Raw genomic sequence first — 18,835 nt, 5'->3', positions numbered from 1 at the left:
TCGACTCCCGGTATGAGAAGCCTTACTGTTTCAGCACTTAGAACATAGTAAGCGCTTAATAAATGCCAATATTATTATTCCCAAGACAATGCAGCTTCATGGCCGATTCTCTGGCACTTTTTGTAGGTGTCAGCGTGGTTGGATGCAAGATGAGTGCCACTGTATGGCAAAGTGTCTCAGGAATTCATCTCTAATAGAGGAACAAAGCCTCTCGGGATCGCATCTGGAGAGTTTCCTGTACTCTACCAGTCTCTGCTATGGGAGGGAAAGTCAAGCAGAGGCCTACCCATTCCATTCCTAGCTTAGGCAGTGGCTAGCGAGTGGAAGGCAATCTGCTACAAATCAAAACTCATTTGTGCTGGGCAGTGGCAATGTGGGAGAGAGTCGAGGGCGGAGACTCAAGTTGACTGCGTGGAAGGAGGCAATGATAAACTGCTTCCGTGTTTTTACCAAGAAAACTCTAGGGATCCACTACCAGAATGATTGCAGATGGATGTGGGGCGCTCTGGGAGAGATGTGCCCATGGAGTCCCTGTGGGTAGGAGATGATTCAGAGATGAGAAGCAGCGTGATGAGAAGCAGAGGACTAGGAGATGAGAAGCAGCCTGGCTTAGTGGAAAGAGCGCGGGTTTGGGAGTCAGATGACGTGGGTTCTAATCCCGACCCCGCTCTTTGCTGTGTGACCTTGGGCAAGACACTTAACTTCTCTGTGCCTCACTTACCTCATCTTTAAAATGGGGATTAAGACTGTGAGCCTCACGTGGGACAACCTGATTACTCATTCATTCATTCATTCAATTGTTTTTATTGAGCGCTTACTGTGTGCAGAGCACTGTACTAAGCCCTTGGGAAGTACACGTTGGCAATATATAGAGACAGTCCCTACCCAACAGGGCTCACAGTCTAGAAACAGCACGGTATCTACCCCAGCACTTGGAACAGTGCTTGGCACATAGTAAGCGCTTAACAAATATCACTGTCATTATTATTACTATCGTGACTCTACAGCATAAGACAAGAAGAACAAAAGTTTGAAGCATAAAGAAGCACCTGAAGTCGTAACAGGCGATGGTAAATACTAGTTCCTCTCTGTGGGCAGTGATTTGTCCCCTGCCCTCTGGAACAAATGTACTGGCAACACCACTGAAAAGGAGAGATCTACAACAGCAAATCTAGCCAGAGGTACACTCAAACCACGAGAAGCAGTTTGGTCTAATGGCTAGAGCACGGGCCTGGATCTTACTTCCCGCTTCACTGCTTGTCCGCTGCGGGACCTTGTGAAAGTCACTTCCCTACCCTGGGCCTCAGTTGTCTTATCTGGAATATGGGGATTAAGACTGTGAGTCCCCTGTGGGACATAACTGTGTCCAATCTGATTAACTTGGATCTACTCCAGTGCCTAGAACAGTGCCTGGCACATAGTAAGCTCATCGTAGGCAGGGAATGTGTCTATTGATAGCTATGTTGTACTCTCCCAAGTGCTTAGTACAATGCTTTGCACACAGTATGTGCTCGATAAATACGACTGAATGAACGAATGATTAGGAAGCACTTAAATATCATAAAAAACTTCTAGTATTATTCAAAGCCACTAAATGAGGCTAATACTAAACATTGTGCATTAATACGGCATCTGAGTGAACCTTGTTCTGGTACCCAGCATCCTTTAAAGGACACAAGGTTTTTCGCTGCCTGAATCTCTACTCAAGTTAACCGGGCAAAGGTAAGCGCTAGATGAACACCGTGGGAGGGAAAGTCAAGCAGAGGCCTACCCATTCCATTCCTAGCTTAGGCAGTGGCTAGCGAGTGGAAGGCAATCTGCTTCAAGTCAAAACTCACCCATGCTGGGCAGCGGCGGCATAATGGACCGTACAGTTTAAAAAAAAATAGCCCAGACGCCTAAATTCAATAGAAGGTCAGGAAATGTTTGTCTCGAAAGGCAACCGTGAGGTAAGAAAACCGCTGAGGCTGGGAGAGTAATCGACTCCGGCTGACTGGGTGACAGCAGTACATGCCCAGACAGGTGGGATGGGTTAGGTTGGTCGGCCACAGACTCTACCCACCGAACAGCCGCTGTGCTGCTTGTTGGCAAATATGAGCATTCTCAGAATGTTTACACCACCGTAATGACTCATAACTGGAAAAGAAAGCAAAGCGTTGGGTCCCTGGAATCATAAGTTCAGTGATATATTGCCGGCAAGCTCAGAGTTAGTCCGGCTATTAATCTGGCTTGGTAAATCCCGGCCCCGTCAACTGTCAGACGTGTGACTTTGAGCAAGTCACTTAACTTCTCTGTGCCTCAGTTGCCTCATCTGTAAAATGGGGATTAGAACTGTGAGTCCACCCGTGTGGGACAACCTGATCACCTTGTAACCTCCCCAGCGCTTAGAACAGTGCTTTGCACATAGTAAGCGCTTAACAAATACCGTCATTACTATTATTATTACCTGTCATCGCAGTTTCCAGCTGCTCTGTCTCCTGACCAGGAATGATTCTTTATTTTTATTTTCAGTCAGGCAATCGATTGTATTTATTGAGTGCTTACTATGAGCAGAGGACTGTACTAAGTGCTAGAGAAGCGGCACTGCCTAGTGGATAGAGCCCGGGCCTCGGAATCAGAAGGACCTGGCTTCTAATCCCGATTCCGCCATTTGTCTCCCCCCCATCTTATCTCCTTCTCTTCCCCACAGCACCTGTATATATGTATATACGTTTGTACATATTTATTACTCTATTTATTTATTTATTTATTTGACTTGTACATATCTATTCTATTTATTTTATTTTGTTAGTATGTTTGGTTTTGTTCTGTCTCCCCCTTTTAGACTGTGAGCCCACTGTTGGGACTGTCTCTATATGTTGCCAACTTGTACTTCCCAAGCACTTAGTACAGTGCTCTGCACACAGTAAGTGCTCAATAAATACAATTGATTGATTGATTGATTGATTGATTGAGCGACCTTGGGCAAATCACATCACTTCTCTGGGCCTCAGTTACCTCAGCTGGGAAATGGGGATGAAAACTGCGAGCTCCATGTGGGACATGGACTGTGTTCAACCTGTCTTGTATTTACCCCAGCACTTAGTACAATGCCTGGTAAATCCCAAGTGCTTAACAAACACCATTTTTTTAAAAAGAGCGCTGGGGAGAGTACAGGATAACAATTAACAGACACATTCCCTGTCCATAATGAATGCAATCTTAATCGATCAGTGATATTTATTGAGCACTTACCATGTGCAGAGCACTGTACTAAGCACTAGAAAGTATAATGCAATAGAGTAGAAAACAGATGTGATCCTCACCCCCTCAGAGCTTACAGTCTTGAGGGGCCGAGGGAGGGAGTAAAATAAACTACAGAGGGCAGGGTTTGGGTGAGAAAATAAGGAGTTCTGTTTGGGATGTGCCAAGTTTGAGTAGAAAAGTGCCACTTTCAGCAGAATTCCTGGCATCATCCACTCATTACCGTGAGTTTGAGGCTTCCAAAGGGGACATGGTAGGATAGATTCCTCTCCTCCCCTCTCGTGACACACCTGGAAAAAGGAAGGTCTCCTCCCGGCTCCAGACAGACAGGAAAGAAGGAAGATAGGTATGTAGAATCCATTCGATCAATCAATCAATCAATCATATTTATTGAGCGCTTACTGTGTGCAGAGCACTGTACTAAGCGCTTGGGAAGTAGAAGTTGGCAACATATAGAGACAGTCCCTACCCAACAGTGGGCTCATCGCTCCTCTCCTCTCTAGACAGACAGGAAAGAAGGAAAGTAGGTAGGGAGGCTGGTAGATAAATTGATTCATCTCCTCTCCAGTCAGACCTTAATACAGTCCTCTGCACACAGTCTGTTATATTGTAATACTACTAATAATAATAATGGTATTTCTTAAGTGCTACTATGTGCCAGACACTGTACTAAGTGCTGGGGTGGATACAAGCAAATCGGGTTGGACACAGTCCCCTGTGGAGCTCACAGTCTCAATCCCCATTTTACAGATGAGGAAACTGAGGCCCAGAGAAGTCAAGTGACTTGCCCAAGGTCTCACACCAGACAAGTGTAAGAAGTTAGAGAAGTAGCGTGGCTCAGTGGAAAGAGCCCAGGCTTTGGAGTCAGAGGTCATGGGTTCAAATCCCAGCTCCGCCAATTGTCAGCTGTGTGACTTTGGGCAAGTCACTTAACTTCTCTTGGCCTCAGTTACCTCTTCTGTAAAATGGGGATTAAGACTGTGAGCCCCCCGGGGGACAATGTGATCACCTTGTAACCTCCCCGGCACTTAGAACAGTGCTTTGCACATAGTAAGCACTTAATAAATAAGAAATAAATATAGATAAACAATAAATAAAATAAATAATAATAAATAAATAAATGCCATCATTATTATTAAGTGGAAGAGCCAGGATTAGATCCCATGACCTTCTGACTCCAGGCCTGCGAGCTCAACTAAGCGCTGAGTACAGTGCTCTACAATAAGTAAGTGCTCAATAAATATAAATGACCGACATGTCTGGGATGGGGCAGTGGGCGAATGAAGAGAAAAAGCTGAGATGCCCTGATGGCATTTCAGCCAGGGTCTCTGTGAGTTCTGCTTCACTTCCTAGGCTGGTAGAGGGGTAGAGGTTGCTATCACCTCCCTCTCAGCCATCAGGAAGCCAGAGGGTGGCTACTCTAACCAACTAGAGAATAAATACCATTCAAAAAAAAAATCATAATGACCTTACTTGGCTAATGCCCACACTCCTATCCTGGATAAGTCCGAACAGGACAAAAAGAAGTTGTTCTTCAGACAAAAAATCCCAAAGTCACACGTATTTTGGTGCTGAGGTTTACAGTCTCCTTCTCAATGAGAAGAAGAAGAAGAAGAAGAAGAAGAAGAAGAAGAAGAAGAAGAAGAAGAAGAAGGAGGAGGAGAAGGAGAAGAAGGAGAAGAAGGAGAAGGAGAAGAAGGAGAAGAAGAAGAAGGAGAAGAAGAAGGAGGAGAAGAAGGAGGAGAAGAAGGAGGAGGAGAAGGAGGAGGAGAAGAAGGAGGAGGAGAAGAAGGAGGAGAAGAAGGAGGAGAAGAAGGAGGAGGAGAAGGAGGAGGAGAAGAAGGAGGAGGAGAAGAAGGAGGAGAAGAAGAAGGAGGAGGAGAAGAAGGAGGAGGAGAAGAAGGAGGAGGAGGAGAAGGAGGAGGAGGAGAAGGAGGAGGAGGAGAAGGAGGAGGAGGAGAAGGAGGAGGAGGAGAAGGAGGAGGAGGAGAAGGAGGAGGAGGAGGAGGAGAAGAAGAAGAAGAAGAAGAAGAAGAAGAAGAAGAAGAAGAAGAAAAGAAGAAGAAGAAGATGATGATGATGATTTATTAAGTGCTTACTAAGAGCTTAGCTGCAAGGATTCTGCTCTAAGGATCAAGAACTCAGTCTTGTGAAGTGCTAACAGCTTCAAACAGCTTCCTTTCCTGTGAAGTTAGGGCCTCAAATATGGTTCCTGATTGGTTTAGGAGCTGGCCACCATTCTTATCCTGCTCTTATTTGCCCTCTACTTATTTGTTGTTTGCTTTCCCATGGTCACTCACTTCCCACCGTGTTAAGTCAACACAATGCAGGCATTCTTTGTAATGAAAGAGTAAGCAAAAGAGCTCCTCAAAACTCCTGCCTCTTCCCCTTTTTCCTGCATAGATCATTTCAGAATTTCCCAGGGCATTAACAGGCATCAGGTACAGGAAATGGTGTAGGGGGAGGAGGAGGTGTGTGTATGCATTTGTGCGTGTAAGAGCTTAGTACACTGCTCTAAACACAGTAAGCGCTCAAGAAATAAGACCGAATGAATGAATGTGTGCCTGTGTGTGAGCCTGAAATGCAGCTGTCAATCCAGTCATTCATTCATTCGTTCAATCGTATTTCTTGAGCGCTTACTGTGTGCAGAGCACTGTACTAAGCGCTTACATGCACAAATGCATACATGCACCTCGAATTAGTCTGTGTATGAATTTTCAAATTCTGGATTGAATAATAATAATAATGTTGGTGTTTGTTAAGCGCTTACTATTCATTCATTCAATAGTATTTATTGAGCGCTTACTGTGTGCAGAGCACTATACTAAGCGCTTACATGCACAAATTCATACACGCACCTCGAATTAGTCTGTGTATGAATTTTCAAATTTTGGGTTGAATACAAATGATAATGCTGGTATTTGTTAAGTGCTTACTATTCATTCATTCATTCAATCGTATTTATTGAGTGCTTACTGTGGGCAGAGCACTGTACTAAGCGCTTGGGAAGTACAAGTCAGCAACATATAGAGATGGTCCCTACTCAACAACGGGCTCACAGTCGAGAAGGGGAAGACAGGCAACAAAATGAAACGAAACATGTAGACAGGCATGCTGGTGACAGAATTCCCTGTCCGGGCCTCTGAGTCAGAACTTAAGCTCCTTGAGGGCAGGGATCATGCCTTCTTAAAAATACTATAATAATCATTATTATTACATGTATATTGTGTCAATTAATCAATCAATGGTACTTATTGAGCTCTTACTACGTGCAGATCACTGGACTAAATGCTTGGGAGAGGGCCTTGTTCTCTCCTGTCCCGCCGTCGACCCCTGGCCCACGTCCTAACTCTGGCCTGGAATGTCCTCCCTCTTCACATCCATCCAAACCAGCTCTCTTCCCCGCTTCCCATCATCATCAATCGTATTTATTGAGCACTTACTATGTGCAGAGCACTGTACTAAGCGCTTGGGAAGTACAAATTGGCAACATATAGAGACAGTCCCTACCCAACAGTGGGCTGAGCCCCCCTTTTCCTCAGCTCCTCCTCCCCTCCCCATCACCCCTACTCCCTCCCTCTGCTCGACCCCACTCCCCACCCCACAGCACTTATGTATAATTGTACATACTTATTATTCTATTTATTTTATTAATGGTGTATATATCTCTAATTCTATTTATCTTTTTTGATGCTATTGATGCCTGTCTACTTGTCTTGTTTTGTTGTCTGTCTCCCCCTTCTAGACTTTGAGCCCACTGTTGGGTAGCGATTGTATCTATCTGTTGCCGAATTGTACTTTCCAAGCACTTAGTACAGTGCTCCACATCCAATAAGCGCTCAATAAATATGATTGAATGAATGAATGCAATGTAACATATCTGGTAGACTCACTGACTGTTCACAAGGAACATCAAGCACTGTTTTAAGAGCTGGGGTAGACATAAGTTAATCAGGTCAGACACAGTCCCTGTCCCGCATGGGGCTCACAGTCTAAATAGGAGAGGAAACAGGTATTGTCTCCATTTTCAAATGAGGAAACTGAGGCACGGGGAAGTTGAGTGACTTGCCCAAGGCCAGACAATGGGCAAGTGTCAGAGCCAGACACTAGAACCCAGATCCTCTGACTCCAGAGCCCATGTTATTTAAATACAATGCACCTCACTTACTTTATTGTACTCTCCCAAGAGCTTTGTATAATACTCTGCACCCAATAAGAGCTCAATTCATTCATTCATTCAATCGTATTTACTGAGCGCTTACTTTGTGCAGAGCACTGTACTAAATGCTTGAAAAGTACAATGCAACAATAAAGAGAAACAATCCCTGCCCACAAAAGACTTACCGTCTAGGGAGTGGGGAAAAACAGACACCAAAACAAGTAAACAGGCATCAATATAAATAAAAAGAATTACAGATATATACATAAGTGCTGTGAGGAGAGGAGCATCTGTTAAGCACCTTCTATGTGCACTGCCAGGCACTGTACTGAGCACTAGGGTGTCTCTATATGTTGCCAACTTGTACTTCCCAAGCGCTTAGTACAGTGCTCTGCACACAGTAAGCGCTCAATAAATACGATTGATGGATGGATGGATGGATATAAGCAAATCGGGTTGGACACAGTCCCTGTCCCACATGATACTCACGATCTTAATCCCCATTTCACAGGTGAGGTAACTGAAGCCCAGGGAAGTGAAGTGACTTGCCCAAGGCCATACATCTGACAAGTGAGCCTCAGTTTCCTCATCTGTAAAATGGGGGTTCAATACCTGTTCGCCTTTCCCCTTAGACTGTGAGCCCCATGTGAGACAGGAACTGGATCTAACCTGATTATCTTTTATCAACCCCAGCTCTTGACACACAATAAATGGTTAACAAGCACCTCGGCTATTAAAATGCTTTTCAGACCTTGCAACAAAAGGAATGAGTAGCAAAACCCCTCTTGTTGACTCTCTTATTAGGTAGATAACATTAGAGTCATTGAACAATATTTGCATTTTTTTGTTCCAACCAGAAGTTCGCCCTTTGCGGAATGACTCAAGTCAGGAAAGTCTGGGCAAAGTTAAGCCACATTTCATTTAGCTTAAATATTAATAATGACACAACCTGAAATAACTCTACACTGTAAGCTCCTCTCAACAGGAAACTAAACAGCACGGCCTAGGGGAAAGAGCACAGGCCTAGTAGGGAGAGGACCTGGGTTCTAATGTTGGTTCCTCCTGCTGTGTGACCTTGAACAAGTCACTTAATTCTCTGTACCACAGTTTCCTCAACTCTAAAATGGGGGATTCTGGTTTCAATACCTATTCTCTTTCCTCCGTGTAGTACAGAGATTGTGTCCGGCCTAATTGACTGTTATCCGCCCCGGTGCCTAGAAAATGGTCTGAAGGGGACATTTAGTCCTCCTCGTTCTTTAATTCCCAACCCGTCGTTATGCTGATCATTAAGGCACCATATTCCCGTAGTTTCTCTTCATGTGGGCCCTAAACCAAAAATAATTAAATAATAATGATAATAATAATGGCATTTACTAAGTGCAAAGCACTGTTCTAAGCTCTGGGGAAGTTACAAGGTGGTCAGGTTGTCCCACAGGGGGCTCACAGTCTTCATCCCCATTTTACAGATGAGGGAACTGAGGCACAGAGAAGTGAAGTGACTTGCCCAAAGTCACGCAGCTGACAACTGGCGGAGCCAGGATTTGAACCCGTGACCACTGACTCCAAAGCCCGGGCTCTTTCCACTGAGCCGCGCTGCTTCTCTATTAAAGATACATCTTGTCCTGAATTTCCCACAGCCTGCCTTCAACGTGGCTTCTAATCCCGGCTCTGCCACTTGTCAGCTGTGTGACTTTGGGCAAGTCACTTCACTTCTCTGTGCCTCAGTTCCCTCATCTGTAAAATGGGGATTAAGATTGTGAGCCCCATGTGGGACAAACTTGATTACCTTGCATCCCCCTGAGTGCTTAGAACAGTGCTTGGCACATAGTAAGCACTTAACAAATACCAACATTATTATTATTATTATTATTCAACGCAGAATTTTGAAAATTCATACACAGACTAATTTGACTAAAGCTGGCAAAAATTCTCAGTCCATCCCTCTGAATTGCTAGTGGTAGTAGAGACCACTTTTTAAGATTTAAGATGGAGAAGCAGCGTGGCTCAGTGGAAAGAGTCTGGGCTTTGGAGTCAGAGGTCATGGGTTTGAATCCCGGCTCCGCCACATGTCTGCTGTGTGACCTTGGGCGAGTTACTTAACTTCTCGGAGCCTCAGTTCCCTCATCTGTAAAATGGGGATGATGACTGTGAGCCCCACGCGGGACAACCTGATCACCTTGTATCCCCCCCAGCGCTTAGAACAGTGCTTTGCACATAGTAAGTGCTTAACAAATGCCATCATTATTATTATTATTATTATTTTCCTTCATTCCCCAGCACTCACAAACAATGTATCGAGACAGTGCACACAGTAAGCGTTCAGTAAATGCTATTGATTAATGGCCTTCCTTCCAGCCTCTGCCCACTTTGAGGATGCATGTCTTGGGTGTGGGAAGAACTGAGGAAGTGTAGCATGTCTTAGTGGAAAGAGCACGGTCCTGGGAGTTAGAAGGACCTGGGTTCCAATCCTGGCTCTGAAACTTGTTGGCTGTGTTACCATGGGCAAGTCGCTTCACTTCTCTGTACCTCAGTGACTTCACCTGTTAAATGGGGATGAAGATTATGAGTCCCACATGGGACATGGACTGTGTCTAACCTGCTTAGCTCATATCTGCCCCAGCACTTAGTACAGTGCCTGACACATAGGAAACACTTAACAAATACCATTAAAGTTCCAGGCAAGGCATCACCACAGTTCAGGGAAATTCACAATCCAGGAGCAAAAACTAAACTCTAATCTCAGTCATCAATGAGGGGACAAGGCTGATGGAGGTGAGAGCAAGGAGCAGTATGGCCTAGTGGGGACCTGGATTCTAATCCCATCTCCATCCCTTGTCTGCTGTGTGACCTTGAGTGAGTCACTTCATTTCTCTGGGCCTTAGTTCCCTCATCAGCAAAGTGGAGATTCAAAATTTCATTCATCATTCAATTGTGTTTATTGAGCACTTACCGTTTGCAGAGCACTGTACTAAGCACTTGGGAGAGTACAATACAACAATAAAGGGACACATTCCCTGCCCCCAATAATCTTAATAATAATAATGATGATGATGATGATGATGATGGCATTTAAGCACTTACTATCATCATCATCAATCGTATTTATTGAGCGCTTACTGTGTGCAGAGCACTGTACTAAGCGCTTGGGAAGTACAAATTGGCAACACATAGAGACAGTCCCTACCCAACAGTGGGCTCACAGTCTAAAAGGGGGAGACAAAACCAAACATACTAACAAAATAAAATAAAAAGTGCTGGGGGGATACAAGGTGATCAGGTTGTCCCACGCGGGGCTCACAGTCTTAATCCCCATTTTACAGATGAGGTAACTGAGGCTCAGAGAAGTGAAGTGACTTGCCCAAGGTCACACAGCAGGCTTACAGGCTAGAGGGAGGCAGTTCTTCTTCCTGTTTATAATAATAATGATGATGGTATTTATTAAGCGCTTACTATGTGCAAAGCACTGTACTAAGCGCTGTGAGCCCCATGTGGGAACTAATTATTTTGTATCTACCCCATCGCTTAGTACAATGCTTGACACATAGTAAGCACTTGGAGAAGCAGTGTGGCTTAGTGGAAAGAGCATGGGCTTGGGAGCCAGAGATCGTGGGTTCTAATCCTGGCTCTGCCACTTGTCAGCTGTGTGATTTTGGGCAAGTCACTTAATGTCTCTGTGCCTCAGTTCTCTCATCTGTAAAATGGGGATTAATACTGTGAGCCCCATGTGAAACAACCTGATTACCTTGTATCTACCCCAGCGATTAGAACAGTGCTTGGCACATAGTAAGTGCTTAACAAATACCATTAATAATAATAATAATAAATATCATTATTATTAGTAGTATTAAAGGAAGGCACATTCATTCATTCACTCATATTTATTGAGCGCTTACTGTGTGCAGATCACTGTACTAAGATCTTGGGAAGTAGAAGTCAGCAACATATAGAGATGGTCCCTACCCACAGACCTTTGGTGAGAGAGCAAGGAGGAGGGAAACCTCCCATTCCCTCTGCCTTACCTCCTTCCCCTCCCCACAGCACCTGTATATATGTACATATGTTTGTACATATTTATTACTCTATTTTATTTGTACATATTCATTCTATTTATTTTATTAATATGTTTTGTTGTCTGTCTCCCCCTTCTAGACTGTGAGCCCGCTGCTGGGTAGGGAATGTCTCTATACGTTGCCAACTTGTACTTCCCAAGCGCTTAGTACAGTGCTCTGCACACAGTAAGCACTCAATAAATACGATTGAATGAATGAATGAATGAAACCTAGGAGTGCTGGATCTGGGACACATTCACCCCTCCGTGTGACATGAAAAAAATCTTCCAGCTTCCTTCTCCAGCTCCTTCCTCCCTACAGCTTGACTGCTTCGGGTTGGAGGGAAAAACACCCATCAATCATATTTATTGAGTACTTACTGTGTGCAGAACAAAGTACCAAGAGCTTGGGAGAGTACAATATAACAGATTTGGTACAGTTGTTCCCTGGCCACAATGAGCTTACAGTCTACAGCAGAGAGGAATCATTGCTTAGTGGATAGAACCCAGGCCTCAGAGTCAGAAGGACCTGGGTTCTAATCCCAGCTCCGCCGCATGTCTGCTGCGTGACCTTTGGAAAGTCACTTCACTTCTCTAGGCCCCAGTTACTTCAGCTGTAATTCATTCAATCATCTTTATTGAGCGCTTACTGTGTGCAGAGCACTGTACTAAGTGCTTGGGATGTACAAATCGGCAACATATAGAGACTGTCCCTACCCAACAACGGGCTCACAGTCTAGAAATATGGGGATTAAGAGGGTGAGCCCCATGTGGGACAGAGACTGTGTTCATCCTGATTAACTTGTATCTACCTCAGCGCCTAGAATAGTATTTCACATAAAATAAGCACTTATTAAGTAGAGGGACTACCATAAGTAGAGGACCAGGGGACTGAGATGGTGAAAATAGGGATTCATTTCCTTTGGGCGGCAAAAGTGCATCCTGCATTTTTAACTCCATTCTAAAAGGAACATCAGCATCTCAGGGGCCCAAGAGTGAAAAGGCCTGGCTCCATCCCTCCATCGGCACTGCCTGCCAACACCAAAACGACTCTCCCTTCTTCTCTCAGTATATTCCCAAGCAGAGAGCTGGGCCCACAAGAATGCTAATGTTTGACATCCTTCATCTAAGATAAACTTGCTCCCCATTACCCAGGGTAATGAAGAGTTGGCTCTCCTCTCCTAGACAGCCCAACTTTTGTTTTTTGCCAAATTCCTTTAATGAGCTCATTTAGTTAATTGCAGATATAGCTCACCCATGCACATCATGGGCTGGGAACTCCATTATTCTATTAAGTTGGCATGATAAAAAAGGCTTACAGTGGCTCCTGGCCAATCGGATTACTTCACGGGATGTTATAGCTTTTGTTGGAGGGAGATGTAAACCCAAGCCATTCCCAAAATGGTTTTTAGACCTTATAAGTTTCTCTTCGAACATATAAAATTGGAAGAGAAAAGCAGGGGATTCCTGGATCATTCATTCATTCAATCCTATCAGGGTTTAGACCAGAGGAGAACCTCTCTGCGCCAGTCTTTTACTCCCCCAAATGCTTAGTACAGTTTTCTGCAACAGGAAGTATTCAATAAATACGACCGACTGGATAAAGAAAGGATATGCTCACAAGTAGCTGACACGCTAATGGGGGAGACAGAGGTATTAACAGGAATAGTCAAAATTAGAACAGTGCTTTGCACAGAGTAAGCGCTTAATAAATGCCATCAAAAAAATAAATAAATAATTGCATATATAATTGAATTAACTTAGATACAAGTGGGCCGAGGCTAGATATAGAAATCACAAGTGGTGTGCCTAGTGGCTAGAACAGGGGCTTGGGAGTCAGAAGGACCTGAGTTCTAATCCCAGCTCGGGCACTAATCTGCTGTGTGACCTTGGGCAAGTCACTTCACTGTGCCTCAGTTCCCTCACCTGCAAAATGAGGATTAAGATTGTGAGCCCCATGTGACACATGGACTGTGCCCAACCTGATTACTTTGTATCTCCCCCAGCACTTAGAACACAAAGGCACTTAGCCAATACCTTAGAACCACAAAACAGAGTGAGCCCAAGTGGTTGGGTTGGATAGTGGATTTATATGGCATTAGATTTGGGGAGGAGATGGGATTTTAGGAGGGTATCGAATATGGGGATTGGTGGGGCCTGTTAGATTTGGGAAAGGAGGGAATTCTGAACTAGGGCAACAAATAGCATGCGCTAAGGGTCAGAAGTAAGAGAGTTGAGAACCGGTAACAACTAGAAGGTTGGTTTGAGGGGAGCCAAGAGAATGAGTTGGGTAAGGAGTGAATTGATAAAGAGCCTTGAAGTCTAGAAATGTAAATGGTTGGTCTACAGGTCCAACCTTAACAGTCAGATCCTACAAGCTAATGGATAAAGTTTGTCTCCTAATCCTGAGAAATTTATATTTCTTGGGCTCTTCTTGCTCGTTCAATCTCTCATCCTATCCCAACTGGATTACTACATCAGCCTCCTCTCTGATCTCCCATCCTCCTGTCTCTCCCCGCTTCAGTCTATACTTCATGCTGCTGCCCAGATCATCTTTGTGCAGAAACGCTCAGGGGCATGTTTCTCCCCTCCTCAACAATCTCCAGTGGCTACCAGTCAACCTATGCATCAAGCAAAAACTCCTCACTCTCGGCTTCCAGGCTGTCCAACCCCTCGCCCCCTCCTACCTCACCTCCCTTCTCTCCTTCTGCAGCCCAGCCCACACCCTCCGCTCCTCTGCCGCCGCTAACCTCCTCACTGTACCTCATTCTTGCCTGTCCCGCCGTCGACACCCGGCCCACGTCCTCCCCCTGGCCTGGAATGCTCTCCCTCCGCACATCTGCCAAGCTAGCTCTCTTCCTCCCGTCAAGGCCCTACTGAGAGCTCACCTCCTCCAGGAGGCCTTCCCACACTGAGCCCCCTCCTTCCTCTCCTGCTCCTCCCCCTCTCCATTCCCCCACCTTACCTCCTTCCCTTCCCCACAGCACCTGTATATATGTATATATGTTTTTACTTATTTAGTACTCTATTTATTTATTTACTTTACTTGTACATATTCTATTTATTTTATTTTGTTAATATGTTTTGTTTTGTTCTCTGTCTCCCCCTTCTAGATTGTGAGCCCACTGTTGGGTAGGGACTGTCTCTAGATGTTGCCAGCTTGTACTTCCCAAGCACTTAGTACAGTGCTCTGCACACAGTAAGCGCTCAATAAATATGATTGAATGAATGAATGCCCTCCCACCGTACATCCGCCAAGCTAGCTCTCTTCCTCCCTTCAAAGCCCTACTGAGAGCTCACCTCCTCCAGGAGGCCTTCCCAGACTAAGCCCCCCTTTTCCTCTCCTCCTCCCCATCCCCCCCGCCCTACCTCCTTCTCCTCCCCACAGCACCTGTATATATGTTTGTACAGATTTACTACTCTATTTATTTTACTTTTACATATTTACTATTCTATTTATTTTGTTAATGATGTGCATCTAGCTTTATTTCTATTTATTCTGATGATTTGACACCTGTCCACATGTTTTGTTTTGTCGTCTGTCTCCCCCTTCCAGACTGTGAGCCCGTTGTTGGGTAGGGACCGTCTCTATATGTTGCCAACTTGTACTTCCCAAGTGCTTAGTACAGTGCTCTGCACACAGTAAGCGCTCAATAAATACAATTGAATGAATGAAATGAATGAATATTTTTATGGAAACAGCCGGGAGTCATATGTCTTCTGTCCAGGGAGTCATAGGTTTTGTCCTCCTCTTTTTCAACACTATCCTAACCCCTCTTTTAAGAAGTCACACCTATTCTGAATTCTTTCCTCCTTATGGCTGGGGCTCTACATCGGTTCTTAAGCCAGTAGAATCAATCAATTGTATTTATTGAATGTTCACTGTGTGCAAAGTACTGCACTAAGCTCTTTGGGAGAGTACAATGCAACAGAATTAGCTGACATGTTCCCTGCCCATAACGAACTACAAGACTTCCCTCGGCTTAAGTCTTTAGGACTCTCTCAAGATGATTCTCCCGACACGGGAAAAATGTCATGATTATTATCATTGCTGTTGTGCTAAGTGCTTACTTCTATATACAAGAGAAAGAGAAAACTTCGGGACGCCTTTCCTACTTTGAGGAAGAACTTAAGCTTTGTTAATAAGTTTCCAGGTTGGGGACGTAGAATAATGGTATCGATCGGAACAGGAAGCATAGCATTATGAAGTGGAAATTAATTGGCTCAGTCACAAGCTGCTGTTATGTATTCTTAGTGTATAATACCTTGGGGCTCACAGGGCAGATTCCAAACATTTGACAGTAGTTTGCACTACCAGGCAAGCACAGCCATTATCTGAAGCAGATGGGACTCACTGGAAAGGAGGAAGTGATTAGTGAACGCATAGCCGGGTTCCCTCGAACACTGCCCATAACCTAGATGTGGGTGAAGAAAGAAAGATTTGTCTAATGTATGACCTTGGGCAAGTCATTTTACTTCACTGTGCCTCAGTTACCTCGTCTGCAAAATGGGGATTGAGACTGTGAGCCCCACATGGGACAGGGACTGTTTTCCAGCCAGATTTGCTTGCATCCACCCCAGCACTTAGCACGGTGCCTAGCATATAGTTAGCACTTAACAAATACCATAATTATTACTATGTGTCCGGCTCCACCACATGTCTGCTGTGTGACCTTGGGCAAGTCACTTCACTTCTCTGAGCCTCAGTTACCTCATCTGGAAAATGGGGATTAAGACTGTGAGCCCCCATGTGGGACAACCTGATCACCTTGTATTCTCCCCCAGCACTTAGAACAGTGCTCTGCACATAGTAAGCACTTAACAACAAATGTTATTATCATTATTATTATTATTATTATTATTATTATTATTATTATTATTATTGTGGACAGGCCATGCCCAGGTATTCGGTCAAATGGAACTTCTGAGGTCATTTGACTCAACTGTCCTCTTGTGGACATCATAACTAGAAGCCAGGAAATTAAGCTAAACAAGGGGTGATTTTTTAAAAAAGTTTGTGTTTGTTAAGAGCTTACTATATGGCAGACACTGTACTAACTGCTGGGGTAGATACAAGCTAATCAGGCTGGACACAGTCCATATCCCAAAGGGGGCTCACTGTCTTAATCCCCATTTTGTGGATGAGGTAACTGAGGCACAGAGAAGCAGTGTGACTTGCCCAAGGTAACACAGCAGATACATGGCAGAGCCGGGATTAGAATCCAGATCCTCTGATTCCTAGGCCATGCTGCTTCTCCAATTTATTAGTGATAATAAATCACAATTAGTGATGCTGGCTATCATTTCCTGACAAGTACTCCCTATTTTGGTCACAGGGGGTTTCCCAGAAATATCCCCCAAATAACAATAATAATAATAATCATCATAGGAGAGCACTTATTATGTGCCAAACACCGTACTAAGCACTGGGGTAGATAGAAGGTAATCAGGAACCACATAGCAATCACAGTCTAAATAGGAGGGAGAACAGGTATTGAACCCCCATTTTGCAGATGAGGGAACAGAGGCACAGAGAAGTTAAGTGACTTGCCCAGGGTAGCACAGCAAGCATGTGGCAGAGCTGGGATTAGAACCCAAGTCCTCCGACTCCCGGGCCCTTTCCACTAGTCCACTCTGCTTCTCCGATTTATTTCCTGACAGAGAAAACGGAGATCTTGTGCTCGCTGATGTCTCATGCTGGAGAGGTAGAACAAGGTCAGTTTGACTCCGAACACCAATATTCCAATACTAAAGCAGATTTATAAAAATCCTGAACCTTATGATAAAATAATGCCTCACTGGACTCAATCTAATTATACCCCACCTAACCTGTCCATGCAGTGCTGAGGTTTTCTACCTCGTTTCAATGTGTTTAATACTTTACCCATAAGGAATTGAAGCAGCGTGGCTCAGTGGAAAGAGCCCGGGCTTTGGAGTCAGAGGTCATGGGTTCAAATCCCGGCTCCGCCACTTGTCAGCTGTGTGACTTTGGGCGAGTCACTTCACTTCTCTGGGCCTCAGTTACCTCATCTGGAAAATGGGGATGATGACTGTGAGCCCCCAGCGGGACAACCTGATCATCTTGTAACCTCCCCAACGCTTAGAACAGTGTTTTGCCATAGTAAGCACTTAATAAATGCCATTATTATTATTATTTAGAAAAATCCTGAACCTTCTGATAAAATAATGCCTCATTGGACTCAATCTAATTATACCCCATCTAACCTGCCCATGCAGTGTTGAGGTTTTCTACTTCATTTCAATGTGTTTAATACTTTATCCATAAGGAATTTAAGCCAAGAAACCATCTCCATTTTGTTCAGAAAGCAACTGGGACAGATTCTAATCCCAGGTCTGCAACTCAGTCAGTCAATCGGATTTATTGAGAACTTACTGCTTGCAGAGCGCTGTACTAAGCGCTTGAGAGGGTACAATGCAACAACAAGTGGACACAATTCCCTGCTAGAGGGGGAGACAGAAATTAATACAAATGGCATTTATTAAGCACTTACTATGTGCAAAGCACTGTTCTAAGCGCTGGGTATGTACATAAGTGCTATGGGGTTACCTGTATATATATGTTTGTACATATTTATTACTCTATTTATTTATTTATTTTAATTGTACATATCTATTCCATTTATTTTTATTTTGTTAGTATATTTGGTTTTGTTCTCTGTCTCCCCCTTTTAGACTGTGAGCCCACTGTTGGGTAGGGACCATCTCTATATGTTGCCAACTTGTACTTCCCAAGTGCTTAGTACAGTGCTCTGCACACTAAGCGCTCAATAAATACGATTGATTGATTGATTGATTGATTGATGGGGTTGGGACTGGGGATGAATAAAGGGAATTTTAGTTTATTTTGTTAATATGTTTTGTTTTGTTCTCTGTCTCCCCCTTCTAGCCTGTGAGCTCACTGTTGGGTAGGGACCGTCTCCATGTGTTGCCAACTTGTACTTCCCAAGCGCTTAGTACAGTGCTCTGCACACAGTAAGCGCTCAATAAATGCGATTGAATGAATGAGTAAATCAGGGCAACGCAGAAGGGAGTGGGAGAAGATAATAGAAGGATTTAGTCAGGGAAGGCTTCTTGGAGGAGATATGCCTTCAACAAGGCTTTGAAGCTGAGGAGACTAATTGTCAGATATGAGGAGGCAGGGCATTTCAGGCCAAAGTCAAGATCAATCAATCAATCAATCATATTTATTGAGCGCTTACTGTGTGCAGAACACTGTACTAAGCACTTGGGAAGTACAAGTTGGCAACATATAGAGACAGTCCCTACCCAACAGTGGGCTCACAGTCTAGATGTGGGCCAGAGGTCGACGGTGAGGTAGACGAGAAGGAAGTAGAGTAAGCAGGTTAGCATTAGAAGAGCCAAGA

General features: G+C 44.3%; 1 non-coding gene across 1 annotated transcript; it reads left to right on the top strand.

Moving 5' to 3' along the window:
- Positions 1–205: 205 nt before the first annotated feature.
- Positions 206–343, top strand: LOC119930326. Its single transcript, XR_005451804.1, has one exon. It is a non-coding gene; the product is annotated as a small nucleolar RNA SNORA7 (small nucleolar RNA).
- The last annotated feature ends 18,492 nt before the right edge of the window (positions 344–18,835 follow it).

Source organism: Tachyglossus aculeatus, chromosome 6 (genome assembly GCF_015852505.1).
Source record: "Tachyglossus aculeatus isolate mTacAcu1 chromosome 6, mTacAcu1.pri, whole genome shotgun sequence".
NCBI lineage: Eukaryota > Metazoa > Chordata > Mammalia > Monotremata > Tachyglossidae > Tachyglossus > Tachyglossus aculeatus.
Note: the sequence above shows the minus strand (reverse complement) of the source record. Positions and strands in the feature narration are given on the sequence as shown.